This window comes from Schistocerca gregaria, chromosome 2 (genome assembly GCF_023897955.1).
Source record: "Schistocerca gregaria isolate iqSchGreg1 chromosome 2, iqSchGreg1.2, whole genome shotgun sequence".
In the NCBI taxonomy this organism is placed as follows: domain Eukaryota; kingdom Metazoa; phylum Arthropoda; class Insecta; order Orthoptera; family Acrididae; genus Schistocerca; species Schistocerca gregaria.
In genome coordinates this window covers 38803559-38819628 of record NC_064921.1, presented here as the reverse complement: position 1 = coordinate 38819628, position 16070 = coordinate 38803559, and the positions used below count along the sequence as shown (strand labels likewise).

The following is a 16070-nucleotide window of genomic DNA, read 5'->3' as shown; positions in this document are numbered from 1 at the left end:
GCGGCTCCCCCCGTCGGAAGTTCGAGTCTTCCCTCGGGCATGTGTGTGTGTGTGTGTGTGTTTTGTCCATACTGTAAGGTAGTTTAAGTTAGATTAAATAATATGTAAGCTTAGTGTTCTCGATTATGAGAGACAGTCGATGTGCCCAAGCGCTTGCTGCGAGGAACGTAATAGGCCCAAAGAGAGTTGTGTCATACGCTCCAAGTGTCTGTAATGGTGGCCAGTAGTGAGTTGAGTTTAGCGTAGCAAATTTTGTGCACTAGTCTTATCGCTTTTTGAGTTATAAGTCTTCTGTACTCGTTGAATGTCAGTTGTTCGCCAAGGCAGTGTCCCTGTATGTTGTGGTTTTCCTCTGTAAGCTAGTGTTGTCCAGCATAATTATGGAATTTCTCTGCAGTGCCCTTTTGATCAGTAAGTATAGTTGTTTACCGCAATCGTGTGCTTGTAACGGCTGCACCAGTCATTTCTGTTGCGTGCCCTCGCCTTCGAGTTGCTCTCTCGAGTTTGCAGTTACTGGCACGAGCGATTCGTCATCATACGGCTTAACCCTATCATCGCCGTCCAGATTGTTTAAGATCGGTTGTATGGCAATATCCCAGAAACCCAGGCTGCCCTTTAGTTACATTCTTGATAAATTTTGCGTTCCAGATTGTCTTTGAGCCATGCTATCTTTGCAGTAGTCGAGTAAGTTATTGTTCAGGACTGTTGGTGCCTATACCGCTCGTAGCCTTGCGAACAAAGCAGGCGCCGGCCTCGTCTATGCCTGCTGCGTGCACTGCGTCGTGCACTGACCTTTTGCGTGTAGTGGCGTACCGATGCGCATGAAGGCCGAAGAGCCTCCTGTGTGCCACGTCTGCCGCTTAGCCAGTGTCCCACAGGCAGATGGGCCCGTAAGCCTCTTGGTCTGTCGGATCCCGTTCCTCACACTTTTTAACTGGTTACTACGTTGGCTGTTTTCCGCGTAGCAGGGACCATACCTTGCAGCAATGCTTCATTCAGTAACTCTGTTAGAAAAGAGGTGGTCTGTGGAAATGAATGCCATCTGGACTGTGCATCTTCTATACTTACTAATGCTACCTCTTATTTTTGACCAGATAGCACATTTGTGTAGGTGTAGTGCATGTGTGTACGTAAGTGCGTGTGATGGTGGAGGTCGGTCGTGGAAAGGCTCGTCCAACAGGTACTCTGCTCAGTGTCTCCATTCCCTCGCCATACTGACAGCACAGTCGCCGTGTTTACCCTATCTGTTTCAAGTTTAAATGGTTCCCGCCATCTACTGTTTTTCGGTTCAGTTTTCACAAAATTATTCCAGTGATCCTGTCTGGTTGTGTACAGTTCGTTTCGGTATTTTTGCTTTCGTCACGGAATAATTCCAGTCTTATTTCCCTCTCTCGTGCTTTTTGCTTTCTGGTAATTTTTTCTTTTCTTCCTAGCGTCTTGTTAACTAAGTCGATAAGGGAAGTTTCTGTTTTTTTGTGCACGCGGTGTCGAAATTATCCTGGGCCGACGTTAAATTCCCTCTCAACTGGTACTTCGGCGAAACCAGTTGCGTTTGGCCGCAGCCTCCGGGATACTGTCACCTCAGTGTCTTGTGCACCAGAGCTTGAACATTAGCCAGCACAGCGCGTCGGTGAAACCGTCGGCAATTCAGCTGTCCTAGTATGTAGTTACAGTGACGCGGCCCGATACCCAAAATCATTGTGTCCCAAATATCCGAAGTGAATGTCGCGTAGCGGAGCTCTGAATCGTCGCTGAAAAGTACCTGTCGTCGACGTGTGTAGGGTACCTCCAGCGGCTCCCTACTGCAGGTCGACGGGTGCGCCGGAGCGACGGGCCGACGCCGCTGCTGGCCACCGCTGCCCGGACTGCAACAGCTGCAGCTGGCAGCTGCCCGCCGGCCTCGCCCACTAGTTCACCGTCCGTTCTATTCCTCGGCCTCGAGTCACACGTGACCGTACACGGTTTCGACTTGTGTTAGCCGGCTTCTGATGAATTTAATACGGTACATATTTCGCACGATTTGAAGACGTTACATGGTAACTGTTTAATGTACTCGTACCGTCTGATGATACGTTTGCCACAAGTCCTGTACGGTTACGACTAATTGTGTGAACCGAGGCGTTATGTATGCCAATACGTGCTCACAACGTGGGACGCACGACGAAGCAGTAATCGCTTTTATGAAGACAGGAAAGAAACGAGGTGGCTGTGGCTTTGGCTGTGGCTGCCGCTGGCCGCCAGCTGGGACCGACGGCACACCTCGTTTGTGCCGACGGACGCCCTCGTCCACAAACCAGAGCGTGGGCCGGCGGTACGCCGGACGCGCCCTTGCTGGCAATACGTGTCTGTTCCGACAAAATGTCAAACATGCGTGCGTAACTCCAATCACACAAAATTATCGAGAGTCAAAAACTGGCATTTGTGTTAGGTGGATGGCGGATCCATTGTGTACCTGGGTGAAACTCCTCTCTTGCTACTTACCTAAATCAGTATTTTCTTTCGAGAAGAAGCCGGCCGGTGTGGCCGTGCGGTTCTAGGCGCTTCAGTCCGGAGCCGCGTGACTGCTACGGTCGCAGGTTCGAATCGTGCCTCGGGCTTGGATGTGTGTGCTGTCCTTAGGTTAGTTATGTTTAAGTAGCTGTAAGGTCTAGGAGACTGATGACCTCAGATGGTAAGTCCCAAAGTGTTCAGAGCCATTTGAACAGCGGCGGCCCGTCGTGGCACGGAAGCAGTGAGGCGTGGGTAGGCCGCTGGAGGCAGATGGCACCGCGTCTGTACACACGAGGCGCCCAACTCTGGGAAGTTCCGGGGAGCGGGCCGCGCTCAATCACGTCCCACATGTATTCGGTCGGGTTCAGATTCCTCGAACCACTCCATCATACTCCTGGCTTTGTAACACGGAGCATTATCTTCTTGAAAAATGGCGCTGCCATCGGGACACACGATTGTCGTGAAGAGGTGTATGTGGTCTGCAACCAGTGTACGATACTCCTCGTGTATGGTGGCGCCTCGCAGGACCTCGTAGGTGCTCATACGAACGTTGGCCAGGGCTCGATGCAGCTGTCGCCTGCTTGCCTCCGCCGTGCACTGCAGGTGTCAGCTGAACGGCTGTCCTCCAGGAAGACGCCGGATCCGCACCCTCCCGTCGCCATAGTGGAGCAGGTATCTGGAGTCATGACACCTTGCAACGCCCTGCCACCGCGCCAGTGTACAGTGCCGTTGGTGACGTGGCCATAGCTGCAGATATTGTCGTCGTGATACTGGCACATGTGCGCGTCGTCGGCTGCGGAGGCCACTCGTCACCAGTGTTCGTTGCGCCGTTGTTCAGGCACACCAGGTCCGATGTTAGTTCCGCCACAGTTCCCCGTCTATCCTGCTTTACCTACGACGTCCGACATATGTAATGAGGCACGACCGCAACGTCTGGGCGTGGTTTCACCTTGGTCTCGCCCTGTGTTGAAGACACTCACTAGAGCACTTCTCGGACAAGTTGTTCAGTTTCCGAAATGCTCGTGCCTTCCGGGCCGTCACAATCTGGCCTCCCATTATACACACGGACAGCACCCTCACTGCTACTACACGCACCGTGCGTGAGTCTGCCTGGCAGCCACTGCTCGGCAGGTGATGCTGGTTCGCCTGGACGGCATTATGTCGATTCCAGGTCGGTGGTCATAATGTTCTGGCTTAGCGGATCTCGAACCAGTATATTTCCGATTACGACTCCCGACTTTAGCTTCGAATCAGCCCAGATCCTGGGAATGTGAGCTGTTGACGCGCCTACAAATAGTGAGAGGAAGTTCTGCGGCGCTGCTAAGGATCTACTGCCTGTGAGCAGGATCTACTGCCGAATGTCTTCAATTAGAAATGTCTCTCTCGCTAGCAGGTACACTAGTTGTCTTTGAGAGACCTAGTGGTCTTTTCAGATAAGCCGATTTTACCTTTTCTAGTGTTCTACATTATTTTCTGTCGGGTGGTCTCATATAACCTCCATCCCGTAGGCCAGGATAGGCAAGATTTTTGCGTCGAATAATTTCGTGGCCGTTTCTAGACTGAGTAAGCGGATGTTTTTCATGTCCTGTGCTGCTGTTATTGCTTGGGGTGCTCGTTCTGTTGTATGTTTTGTGAAGCATTTGGCTATTGGTTGCAGTGTCACTCTTAGGTATTTAAAGTCTCGTGAGATTTTTATTTTTTGTCCTCTGATGTTGATTTCCGCATTCTTGGGTGTTTTGCCTCCTTTTCTGAAAATCACCATTTCGGTCCTTGTTATGTTTATGTGTAGTTTGTGTTCACTGCACCATTTATCTATTTTCTGAATGAGTGACTGTCCACGCAGGCTTTGATTTTTTGTGTAATATCTTTGAAAACGTCTCGAACAAAGTATTTTCAAGGGCTATGCCTCTGTACCTTTTTGTGTACGTTGGGACTCCTCTACCTTCGTAGAGAACTTTTACTAACGAGTGTCTCCATTTTTATCGCAATTCTTCCACCTTCCAGGCATTTGTTGAATATTTTGATCCATATATGTTGGAGAGCCTCTTTCGCATCTTCTATATGTTCATTATATATATATATATATATATATATATTATCGAATTCTGCTGCTTTCTTGTTCTTCAGTGTTTTTGTTACATCTTTTACATCTTCTTCATTTAGCGGTTCCCATAAATCGTCTTTTTATTTTGTTTGATATTGCTTCTCTTTCTTTGGGGGTGTTGGGATTCCTCGTTTGTTCAGTATCTTACTGAATTGGTCTTCCATTACTTCATGTCGATATTTGGTGTGTGAGTCTGTCTTCCTGGTCTTACTGTTATGTATGGGTGTTTCGCTGATTCATCCGCTTCTCTTTTTGCCTCTCTTTCTATGTATTCTTTTTCCTTCTCTTCTACTAGTTTTTTTGTAGATTTTCCTCTCTTCTGCATATGGTTTGTATGTTTCCTCGTCGTGCTGATCTCTTAATTTGTGTTTCATGATTTTTTTGTGAGGGTCGTCCAGTGATTCACTTGGCTAGGTATTCCTCCCTTGGGTCGTTCTCTTTCTCCCTTACCATTAGGTGAAAATTGTAGAAATCTTTATGTTGCCAGTTGTCCATCGGGAAGGTTTCTGTTAGAACGGCAAGATCCGAGTTTTGCAGCATGTCTGTTGGTGTTAGATTAAGAGCACTTTTTATTCCCTCTGTATTGCACAAGACACTTTTATTTCTTGTTCTTGTGTTTTTCTTCTTGGTTTAGTTGACGACTGCACCCTCTTTCTTTGATCTTCTTGGGATAGAAAATCGACGTACTTTTATGTTTTCAGGCCAGAATTCTGGTTCTGGAGTGATTTGTAGAGCTTCAAACGGAATGCCTATTTCGAAAGCTCTTTTTGTCTCCCAAGTGCGCAGTTCTTCACATTTTAGTTGTCCCCGTATTCCGTTCTTCTTGAGGTATTGCACTCCTGTATCAGTTGCGGTGGTTCTGTTTAAGAGAAATGTTGTATATGCGTGTCGCAAGAATTGTAATACGACTTTTATAAGCCGATGTCCTTGTTGAGTGGACACATGACCTTTTACCCTCCAAGTTCTCGGATACTGATGTTTTTATTCAGCTGCACTACAGGCAGAACAGTATGACTAGCCTATGGGAAGAGGACGAAATGTACCGCAACAGAGCTAATATACGAGTCTCACGCTCGAGCCAGACACAGCGGACAAGTGCCGCTGGAGCGCGCTGTCACACACGTAACCACACGCACGGGCCTCGCCGCTTTCGAGCGCTCAGCACCACGTGGAACTCGCCAAGGTCGACGGTGACGTTCGCAATCGCGGACCGGCTTAACGCAGCGACACGACGGCTTGTGTAGCGCAGCCCGGGCTTTAAGCACTGGGGCACCGTAGACAGGCCGAAGCCGCCCTACCTCCAAAAGTGGCAACTCCGGGGCCTGCTGCCGAACGTGAATCGTGGCAGTATTGTTTAGATAGTCGAGTTAAATTAATGTTAGGATGGGTAAATACATAGCTTTTGTTGATCTTTCTTGGAGTTCCGAAGTTTCGTGAAAGGCTTGACCAGTTGTCGCCAACTTGTTCGTGGAACATTTCGAGGAGGAAGCTCTGGATTCAGCGCAGTGGAAACCTAGTTGTTTCTAGCTGTATGTTGACGACACCTTTGTGATATGGCCACACAGTAGAGACAAGCTGAATGGAAGTCGAAGTGGATGGAGTGCTCCCCTTTGTTGTTTTGGCGGTGCTGCTGACACGTCTGTAAAATATGAATAACAGAAAATATTAAGTAGAGCACTCGAGATTTTTAAAATATATGCTGTAAACAAATAACAACAATTAAGTACAACAGCATTCGTGAATAATAATTATCTGCTGAAACAAAGATGGTTGCATTATAATCATCTTTTACACTCTGGTTCCCAGGACTGAGTAGTTCGGGTGACCTTTCCGGTAATACTCTCACCCAATCATATATTTCCTCCTCCTCATCGAAAAGGGTGACATGGCATTACCTTTTAGCAGCCACCACCTCATACACCCATTCCAGCATTTTACATTCGCCAGAATTGTTGTGCTGCCATTCATCCATCTCACGGAAGTCATGTACAACAATATATAGATTATAAGAAATAACAACAAAAGTCGGTCATTAGTTTGCTTACAACGAGGTTTAGATTATAGTTTTTTTTTTTTTGTCATCAGTCTACTGACTGGTTTGATGCGGCCCGCCACGATTTCCTTTCCTGTGCTAACCTCTTCATCTCAGAGTAGCATTTGCAACCTACGTCCTCAATTATTTGCTTGACGTATTCCAATCTCTGTCTTCCTCTACAGTTTTTGCCCTCTACAGCTCCCTCTAGTACCATGGCAGTCATTCCCTCATGTCTTAGCAGATGTCCTATCATCCTGTCCCTTCTCCTTATCAGTGTTTTCCACATATTCCTTTCCTCTCCGATTCTGCGTAGAACCTCCTCATTCCTTACCTCATCAGTCCACCTAATTTTCAACATTCGTCTATAGCACCACATCTCAAATGCTTCGATTCTCTTCTGTTCCGGTTTTCCCACAGTCCATGTTTCACTACCATACAATGCTATACTCCAGACGTACATCCTCAGAAATTTCTTCCTCAAATTAAGGCCGGTATTTGATATTAGTAGACTTCTCTTGGCCAGAAATGCCTTTTTTGCCATAGCGAGTCTGCTTTTGATGTCCTCCTTGCTCCGTCCGTCATTGGTTATTTTACTGCCTAGGTAGCAGAATTCCTTAACTTCATTGACTTCGTGACCATCGATCCTGATGTTAAATTTCTCGCTGTTCTCATTTCTACTACTTCTCATTACCTTCGTCTTTCTCCGTTTTACTCTCAAACTATACTGTGTACTCATTAGACTGTTCATTCCGTTCAGCAGATCATTTAATTCTTCTTCACTTTCACTCAGTATAGCAATGTCATCAGCGAATCGTATCGTTGATATCCTTTCACCTTGTATTTTAATTCCACTCCTGTACCTTTCTTTTATTTCCAACACTGCTTCCTCAATCTAAAGATTGAAGAGTAAGGGCGAAAGGCTACAGCCTTGTCTTACTCCCTTGTTAATACGGGCACTTCGTTCTTGATCGTCCACTCTTATTATCCCCTCTTGGTTGTTGTACATATTGTGTATGACCCGTCTCTCCCTATAGCTTACCCCTACTTTTTTCAGTATCTCGAAAACTTGCACCATTTTATATTGTCGAACGCTTTTTCCACGTCGACAAATCCTATGAACATGTCTTGATTTTTCTTTAGCCTAGCTTCCATTATTAGCCGTAACGTCAGAATTGCCTCTCTCGTGCCTTTACTTTTCCTAAAGCCAAACTGATCGTCACCTTGCGCATTATCAATTTTCTTTTCCATTCTTCTGTATATTATTCTTGTAAGCAGCTTCGATGCATGAACTGTTAAGCTGATTGTGAGATAATTCTCGCACTTGTCAGCTCTTGCCGTCTTCGGAATTGTGTGGATGATGTTTTTCCGAAAGTCAGATGGTATGTCGCCAGACTCATATATGCTACACACCCCCTTTACATACTGCATTACCCTTTCAATATCCTCATACACTTTCTCTATTTGTTCATCTTCAGCTTGCGACGTCGGCATGTATACCTGAACTATCGTTGTCGGTGTTGGTCTGCTGTCGATTCTGATTAGAACAACCCGGTCACTGAACTGTTCACAGTAACACACCCTCTGCCTACCTTCCTATTCATAACGAATCCTACACCTCTTATACCATTTTCTGCTGCTGTTGATATTACTCGATACTCATCTGACCAGAAATCCTCGTCTTCCTTCCACTTGACTTCACTGACCCCTACTATATCTAGATTGAGCGTTTGCATTTCACTTTTCAGATTTTCTAGCTTCCCCACCACGTTCAAGCTTCTGACATTCCACGCCCCGACTCGTAGAACGTTATCCTTTCGTTGATTATTCAATCTTTTTTCTCTTGGTAACCTCCCCCTTGGCAGTCCCTTCCCGGAGATCCGAATGGGGGAGTATTCCGGAATGTTTTGCCAATGGAGATATCATCATGACACTTCAACTACAGGCCACATGTCCTGTGGATACACGTTACGTGTCTTTAATGCAGTGGTTTCCATTGCCTTCTGCATCCTCATGTCGTTGATCATTGCTGATTCTTCCGCCTTTAGGGGCAATTTCCCACCCCTAGGACAAGAGAGTGCCCCGAACCTCTATCCGCTCCTACGCCCTCTTTGACAAGGCCGTTGGCAGAATGAGGCTGACTTCTTATGCCGGAAATCTTCTGCCGCCAATACTGATTATTTATCAAAATTTAGGCAGTGGCGGGGATCGAACCCGGGACCGAAGACGTTTTGATTATGAATCAAAGACGCTACCCATAGACCACGAAAAAGAGGTAAGTTGACGTCAGATGCCAGTGATGGCTCCTGGTCATCATCCTCATCGCCTCCCCCCCCCCCCCCCCCCCGTGTTTCTTGTAACTCTTGTTTGTAGCGTTGTTTTGCTTCCCTCAATCTGGTATCTCTGTCCCTCGCCGTCGTTGCTCTTTGATAAAATTCCCGTTTATTTCCTGTTTGTGGTCCTGACTTTTGGAACATCCGCTTTGAACCCCTGCTACATCAACTGTGTGAGCGGGGCCATGGCGTCCTCCTGGTGGTGGTCTCCGGAGACTCGAGAGAACACGGCCGAACACTGCTGCTAACAAGCGTCGTCCAGCAACCTTCAGGTGGCTCTGCACAAAACCATAAAACAGCACGACAACGAGAAACACGATATCTTGGTGTGCAACTCGACAAACGACTGTCTCTTGACGTACACATCAGAAAAGACCGGCTGGAGTGGCCGTGCGGTTCTAAGCCCTACAGTCTGGAACCGCGTGACCGCTATGGTCGCAGGTTCGAATCCTGCCTCGGGCATGGATGTGTGTGATGTCGTTAGGTTAGTTAGGTTTAAGTAGTTCTAAGTTCTAGGGGAGTGAAGACCTCAGTAGTCCCATAGTGCTCAGAGACATTTGAACCATCAGACAAGCTGCACTAGCTGGCCAGACTCAACATAAGACGTTTGAGCGTACCATTACATACTTTCAGATCTTACCGTCGTGCGCTCTTTGAGTGTGTGGTCTCTTTTGCAGCCAGTTCGTAGGGCCGCTGAGTACGTCTGGTGACGAATCGGAACATCGTGCGGCGAGGACAGGGGAGTGTCCCGGTTAAGATTGTCGGGAGCTCTCAACGCCACGTCAGTGAGACCACTCTGCGTAATGCTTGGAACCTTACCTATCGACATAACCATTGCCTGAGTAGGAGGAGACAGGTTAAGGTTATCGAGGTTATCGGACAGGACGTCACCGAAAAGCACCTACTCGTTAAATGGCGGGTGGCTATCTGGCAAAGGGAATGGGAATTAATCGTAAATAGCTGTAGAATATATGATTTCTTCCCAGGAACGCCTGAGACTGGGGTACGGCTCACTTCCTGGCAGGTCACATGCCCCTACCTTGCGTACTTACACCGCGGAGGTGCCAGCCAGAGTGCCACAAGTGCATGTGGCAACACGGATCCTCAGAACGCGGCACGACAGTGACATGTTACGGGCGATAAGAGACAAGAAAGGCTCGGAGAGAATAAACATCGCTGATGATATCTCGAGGACATTACGTGGTGAATAAAGACGGGTACGTCCGCACAACAGAGCACTGCAACGCACACGAAGCACGTAGTACAGCAGTTCCATTTAGTACCGCAACACATGCAGCAGTACCGAAGTTCACGCTCACTCACACACCGAACACTTTCACCAAAACGTACCGCACACAACCTTGCACAACATCTAGAATAATTCAACTGTATTAGATTAAACAGTGTAATGCAATCAATCCTGTGAGACTGTTGTAGCAGCAGTCATATCCATCTCGCGGTTATTGTACCGTTGCAGGGATGTGACAATTGTGACTGAACACTTACTACGTAAGCAATATAATAGAGCACATAATATATAGGTACTGAAGGTTATTTAGTAACCTCCAGAAATAACAAATCGTACGTCATTGTTGGCTGGGAAGCCTCGAAAAGTAGGCTTAGCCAGCTAATCGGAAACGTTTTTGTGCCTCCACGCACCAGCACCTCGTTTTTAACAGCGTATGTCAGGACTGTGTCTTAAATATCCCTGCTGAGCGTGGGCTGTGGAGTCACGCCTGCTCTGAAACCTGCTGCCGGCAGGCTGCGTGTCCCTCTCGAGTTGCCGAGCTTAACGCCACCTTCCGCGGACCAAATAAATGTCGTGGGACATCCACAAATCCCGTATCGGCGACTTTGCAGTACTGCGGGAAGTGTTGGCGTATTCCTGTAAGCCGAGCTACCGGGAGGCAGTTGTGTGGGAGAGACCTGTGGATCGTCTGCGGTTTCGACCGTGAGCGCAGAAACGTCCGCGGTGCCTTCGACGAACGCTGGACTCAAGCTCGACGGCTTGGAGAAGCCCACTAATCGTCAGCAAACCGAAGCGACGGAATGGATTCTCGGCAAACTGAAGCCATTCATTTTAACTCTGTGGGAGCTCTGACGCTAGACTCGCCCTGGCGTCACGTCCGACCTAACTGACCAACTAACTCGCCCAGCGTAAAGTCCGAAGCGACTGGAAAAAGCGCAGGTGAATGCTAAGAAACGGACCTGCAAAATTACAGACTGTTTTATGCAAAATTCTGGAACATATTCTGAGTTTGAATTTAATTACCAGCACCCATTTGGAAAACATCGCTCGTGCTAACCTCTGCTTGCGCTTTTCGCACGCGATGTCCTGCGAACCGTGGGTGAAGGGAAACAGGCAGATCCGATACGCCCAGATTTCGGAAAGAGTTTGACGTGGTGCCCGCTGCAGACTGTGGACACGGACGTGGCGAGCGAGAACTTGTGGCTGTTTGCTCGTGATGCTGAGGTCTACGGGAAGGTATCGTTGTTGAATGACTGTAGCAGCACATAAGACGACTTGCGCAAAATTTTTAGTCATCAATGGAAGCTTGCTGCAAATGTAAAAAAAAGTAAGGTAATGCAGATGAGTTGGAGAAAGAATTTCGTAATGTTGGAATACAGTATTAGTAGTGTGCTGTTTGACACAGTCACGTTACGGTGGAAAGCGATATGAAAAGAGCACGTAAGAAGTGTAACGGAGAAGGCGAATAGTCCACTTCGGTTTATTGGAAGAATTGCAGGAGGTTGTGATACATCTGTAATGCACAGCACAGTGTACCTCCACCACGGAGCGGGGTGGCGCAGTGGTTAGCACACTGGACTCGCGTCGGGAGGACGGCGGTTCATCCCGCGTCCGGCCCTCCTGATTTAGGTTTTCCGTGATTTCCCTAAATTGCTCCAGCAAATGCCGGGATGGCTCCTTTGAAAGGGCACATCCGACTTCCTTATCCATCCTTCCCTAATCCGGTGAGACAGATGACCTCGCTGTCTGGTCTCCTCCCTCACAACAACCCAACCCCAACAGAACACCAGTGCGACACATTATTGAATACTGTTCGAGCGTTTGGGATCCCCACCAGGTTCTAATAGGGGAAGACATTGAAGCAATTCAGACATCGGCTGCTGAATTTGCTACTGGTAGGTTCGGTCGACACGCGAGTATTATGGAAATGCTTCGTGAATTCATATTGGAATCTCTGGAGAGAAGACGCGGCACACAGTTGATAAAATTTAGAAAACCCTCATTTGAAGATGACAGCAGAACAGTTCTACTGCCGCCAATGTACATTACGCGAAAGGCCCACGAAGGTAAGAGTAATTAGGGCTCATACGGAGGTATATAGAGTCACGTTTCCCTCCACTCTATTTGCGATTGGAACAGGTAAGGGGCACGAGTTACCCTTCGCAATGCGGTAAACGGTGGCTTTCGGAGAATCTATATATGTATACAGATTTTTAAGGGGCTCGTTGATGCTGTAGCCGCCCACTTGGTACATCGTAGCGCCTACTACATCAGCATCCCACTTCATTTCCAACTGACACGGGATGCCTGCATCGTAGGAAGTATATTCACCAGGAAACCCTACGTCGTCTGTGTTGTCAACACAAATATTTACCGGCGGCCACAACACAACACCAGGGACCGCTACCCGTTCGCGGAGCCTGCGAAACAGCTTCACCAGAGACCGCAGCTAGCTCAGGAACTACTTTGTTTCGCCGGGAAGGGCAGTTCAACGCACCGCTGGGAGGTATACGGGGCAACCACGGGCAAACGCTTCTTGTAGCTGGCCGATCTCTTGCAGATGGACTTGGTATAGTCTACGGACATCTTCACCTTGTAGAATTGTTTTATTGTGATCTCTCCCCGTGAAGAGTTGGGTCTTTTCTGTTATTATTTGTTAATTTATATTGGTGACGGTCCGCATTTGGGATCGAGTCTTTTGTTTCGTTTTGGTGAGTTCAATAAATTGTTTTCGGACTCGTGTTTTCCGAATTTCTATTCTGCTAACGCAGATACTTTAGCTGATATCTTGAATGATGTTATAATCGACACGATTTGTGTCGTACGTGATACGCAAACAAGAGTCAGACAATGAAGCAAAGGTGAAGCACCCTAAAACAGCTTTTATGTCAATTCGTGGTAGCTTTCGGTAATTACGTAAGTGTTCTGTGTTAACGTAAACGAAGGAGGAATAACAGCGGCCTCTGATACGACGTACGTAGTGTGTATCTGTACTTGTGAGAAAAATGAAGGAGATCGCTTCTTGGCCATCTTTGGGCCTTGCAGATATCAAGAGTGCGGCGACGGTACCCAGGAAAATCCAGATTCAAACTAATATTGCGGGGTTATGCCCAGAAAGGCTTTTAGTGATAACCCGAACGTTAGTAGCCATTAGTATCCATCGCTTATAACGCAAAATCAGCGCAAACCGCAACACCGATGCTTTTCATTAACTCTTAACAACAAAGTAATTACTGCTGCGGCGAAAACCGTGGATATCCGCGCATCATTATGCAGGTTTCTATCTGCGGTTATGAGAATCTGACTAAGAGTTGCGCCGCGTGCCGCTCCCTGCACTGCACGAGACACTACAGACAATCCTGTTGGCAGAAGACCCGCAGCTGAGCATTATAGCAGAGGTTCAAAACAGCGCTTCAGTTGTAAATTACTTTATTTTCACACGACCGGTTTCGGACTGTTATAAGCCCATCCTCAGGTGTCGTAGCTGTGCTGTGGTCCCCAAGTGCCGCGGTGTGCTGCCTATGAGCGTAGAACAGGGAGTCTGTTCTCCGGCACCTGAAGATGGGCTTATAACAGTCCGAAACCGGTCGTGTGAAATGAAAGTAATTTACAACTCAAGTTTGAGCCTCTGGCCACGAGAGACTGCGAACCGCCAGCAGTATCCCACCGGCTGCCCTCCACGGCCGACCGAGCACTACTGATGAAAGTGCTATCCAGGGAGCGAAGGTGCGGAACGTTAAACACGGAAATGTCATTTTTCGAATATTTCTTTTTTAGTTTTTTGTTTTGTTTTTGGATTTTGATCGGATTGAGGGGCCGATCGATCCGTTAGGAAAATAAACGGCTGGCTGCAGTGCACGTTTAACGGCGGCTGAAGACCACGCAATTGACGGGACCTGACATTTAGTCATATACAAAGTGGCCCAAAAGGAATGGTCAGTAATCATAGGTAACGATCTATAGAAGCAAGACAGTCTGCATGCATTAAGAGCAATGAGCACTTCTTCATCATCGATACTGTGAAACAAATCTCGTGTACTGCAAGCTCTTTGCTTTTCCTAGCTTGAGAGATGTCAGTATGGACCAAAACAGGAAGAAATTGCCGAGTAAACATGGGCTCTGAGCACTTGTTCAGTGGAAGAGATGTGTTTCGCAATATCGAAGATTGAAGACGTGCTCATAGCTGTTAATGCATGCATTTCGGAGATCACGCCTACTAGGCTTTTTTGCTTCGAATAACCGTTCCTAACATATTCCTGAATAGCGACTGCCCTTCCTGGGCCACCCTGTATCCCTCACCTCCGTCGTGTAGCTAGAGTAGTCCACCAACAACTTTTCTTCTGTACGGAGCCAAGTAGTTCATTTACTGGGGAAAATAGCCCTTTTCGTGGTAGTTCCGCAAACTGCTTAAACGCTTTTATTGCAACAATTACGTAAAACAAAATGTTACACTTGCGACATTAACAGAATCACATTTCCGTTTTGTGCTGCGGAGTAGCGCAGTGCTTTGCACACTGGCGTCGCATTCGGGAGGATGACGGTTCAAACCCACGTCCGGCCATCTCGATGTAGGTTTTCCGTGATTTTCCTAAATCACTCCAGGCGTATGGCGTGATGGTTCCTCTGAAAGGGCACGGCCGACTTCCTTCCCCAACCCTGACACTATTCGAGCTTGTACTCCATCTGTCGACGGGACGTTAAACTCAATCTCCCTTCGTTCCTTTGTGCCGACGCAATCGCACCGAGCGAGGTGGCGCAGTGGTTAGCACACTGGACTCGCATTCGGGAGGACGACGGTTCAATCCCGTCTCCGGCCATCCTGATTTAGGTTTTCCGTGATTTCCCTAAATCGTTTCAGGCAAATGCCGGGATGGTTCCTTTGAAAGGGCACGGCCGATTTCCTTCCCAATCCTTCCCTAACCCGAGCTTGCGCTCCGTCTCTAATGACCTCGTTGTCGACGGGACGTTAAACACTAACCACCACCACCACCGACGCAATCTTGCTCGCTCCCTACTGGAAAGTCGATCGACATTGTGCATCGGATGACTAAACTCGTTTTTTTTTTGTTTCCAACGTCAGGCGATTAGTAAACAGATGTGAAAACATATTTTGAGAGTTTTATACTCGCCAACAGAAAGTAACTGGAAATTTTTAGGAATCACTGGTGGTTATTTGACTACTTTTGACATTCCCTTCTGCTCTGTGTTACAGGTCAGTATCCGAGTTATTGCTGCAGGCGGTCACCGTCGCTGTGCAGTAAGTATTGCCCCAATTCTTCATTAAAGGATGTTACAGCTGCGTGGCCGCTGACGCTGTCGCTATTTGCGCAGCGCGAGGATTCGAGTCTCCGCTGACAGGGCCGTCCAGCGCCGCAAGCGTTGGGTTCACCGCTGTTCCGTTGAACGCCCGATTACTCCTCCCATCAGTCGCTCTTTGGCTGCTGCGTGTGTCAGTTACGGCGTTTTCTAGAACTAAATTCTCCTCTGTGAAAATAGACGTGGATTCCACAAACGAGATGTCACTAAACTCAGCTCTCGCTGTTGCTCCACGGAGTCCACGGTGCAGTCTGTATACGAGGACGCTCAGGCTGTTGCCGTGTTCCTTGACTTGGCACCGTTCCGCACTGCCGTTTAGCGAGAATACCGAACCAGATCTGCGACTTGGCTCTTAACGAAACAATATGAACAGACGTAAAGCTAATTTCCGGAATACCTGAAGAAACTGAGATAGGACCGTTACTGTTTACAATGCATGTAAATAGTCCAATAGAAAGCGTCGGAAGCTCCTTAAGACTGTTCACAGATGATGCGGTTGTTTGTAAAAAGAAATTGCAACGCCGGAAGACAGCATCGATTTGCATA

At 47.7% G+C, this 16070-nt stretch overlaps 1 protein-coding gene across 3 annotated transcripts in view; it reads left to right on the top strand.

Moving 5' to 3' along the window:
* Nucleotides 1-16070, top strand: part of LOC126336277 (caskin-2) — a 942083-nt gene that overhangs the window by 160211 nt on the left and 765802 nt on the right. The window contains exon 1 of one of the 3 annotated variants that reach the window (XM_049999788.1): nt 15447-15465. The exons of the other annotated variants lie outside the window; for them this stretch is intronic. The gene's annotated coding sequence lies outside the window, so the exon portion shown is untranslated. Of the gene's footprint in view, nt 1-15446; nt 15466-16070 lie in introns of those variants that run through there. 3 annotated transcript variants of the gene reach the window in all.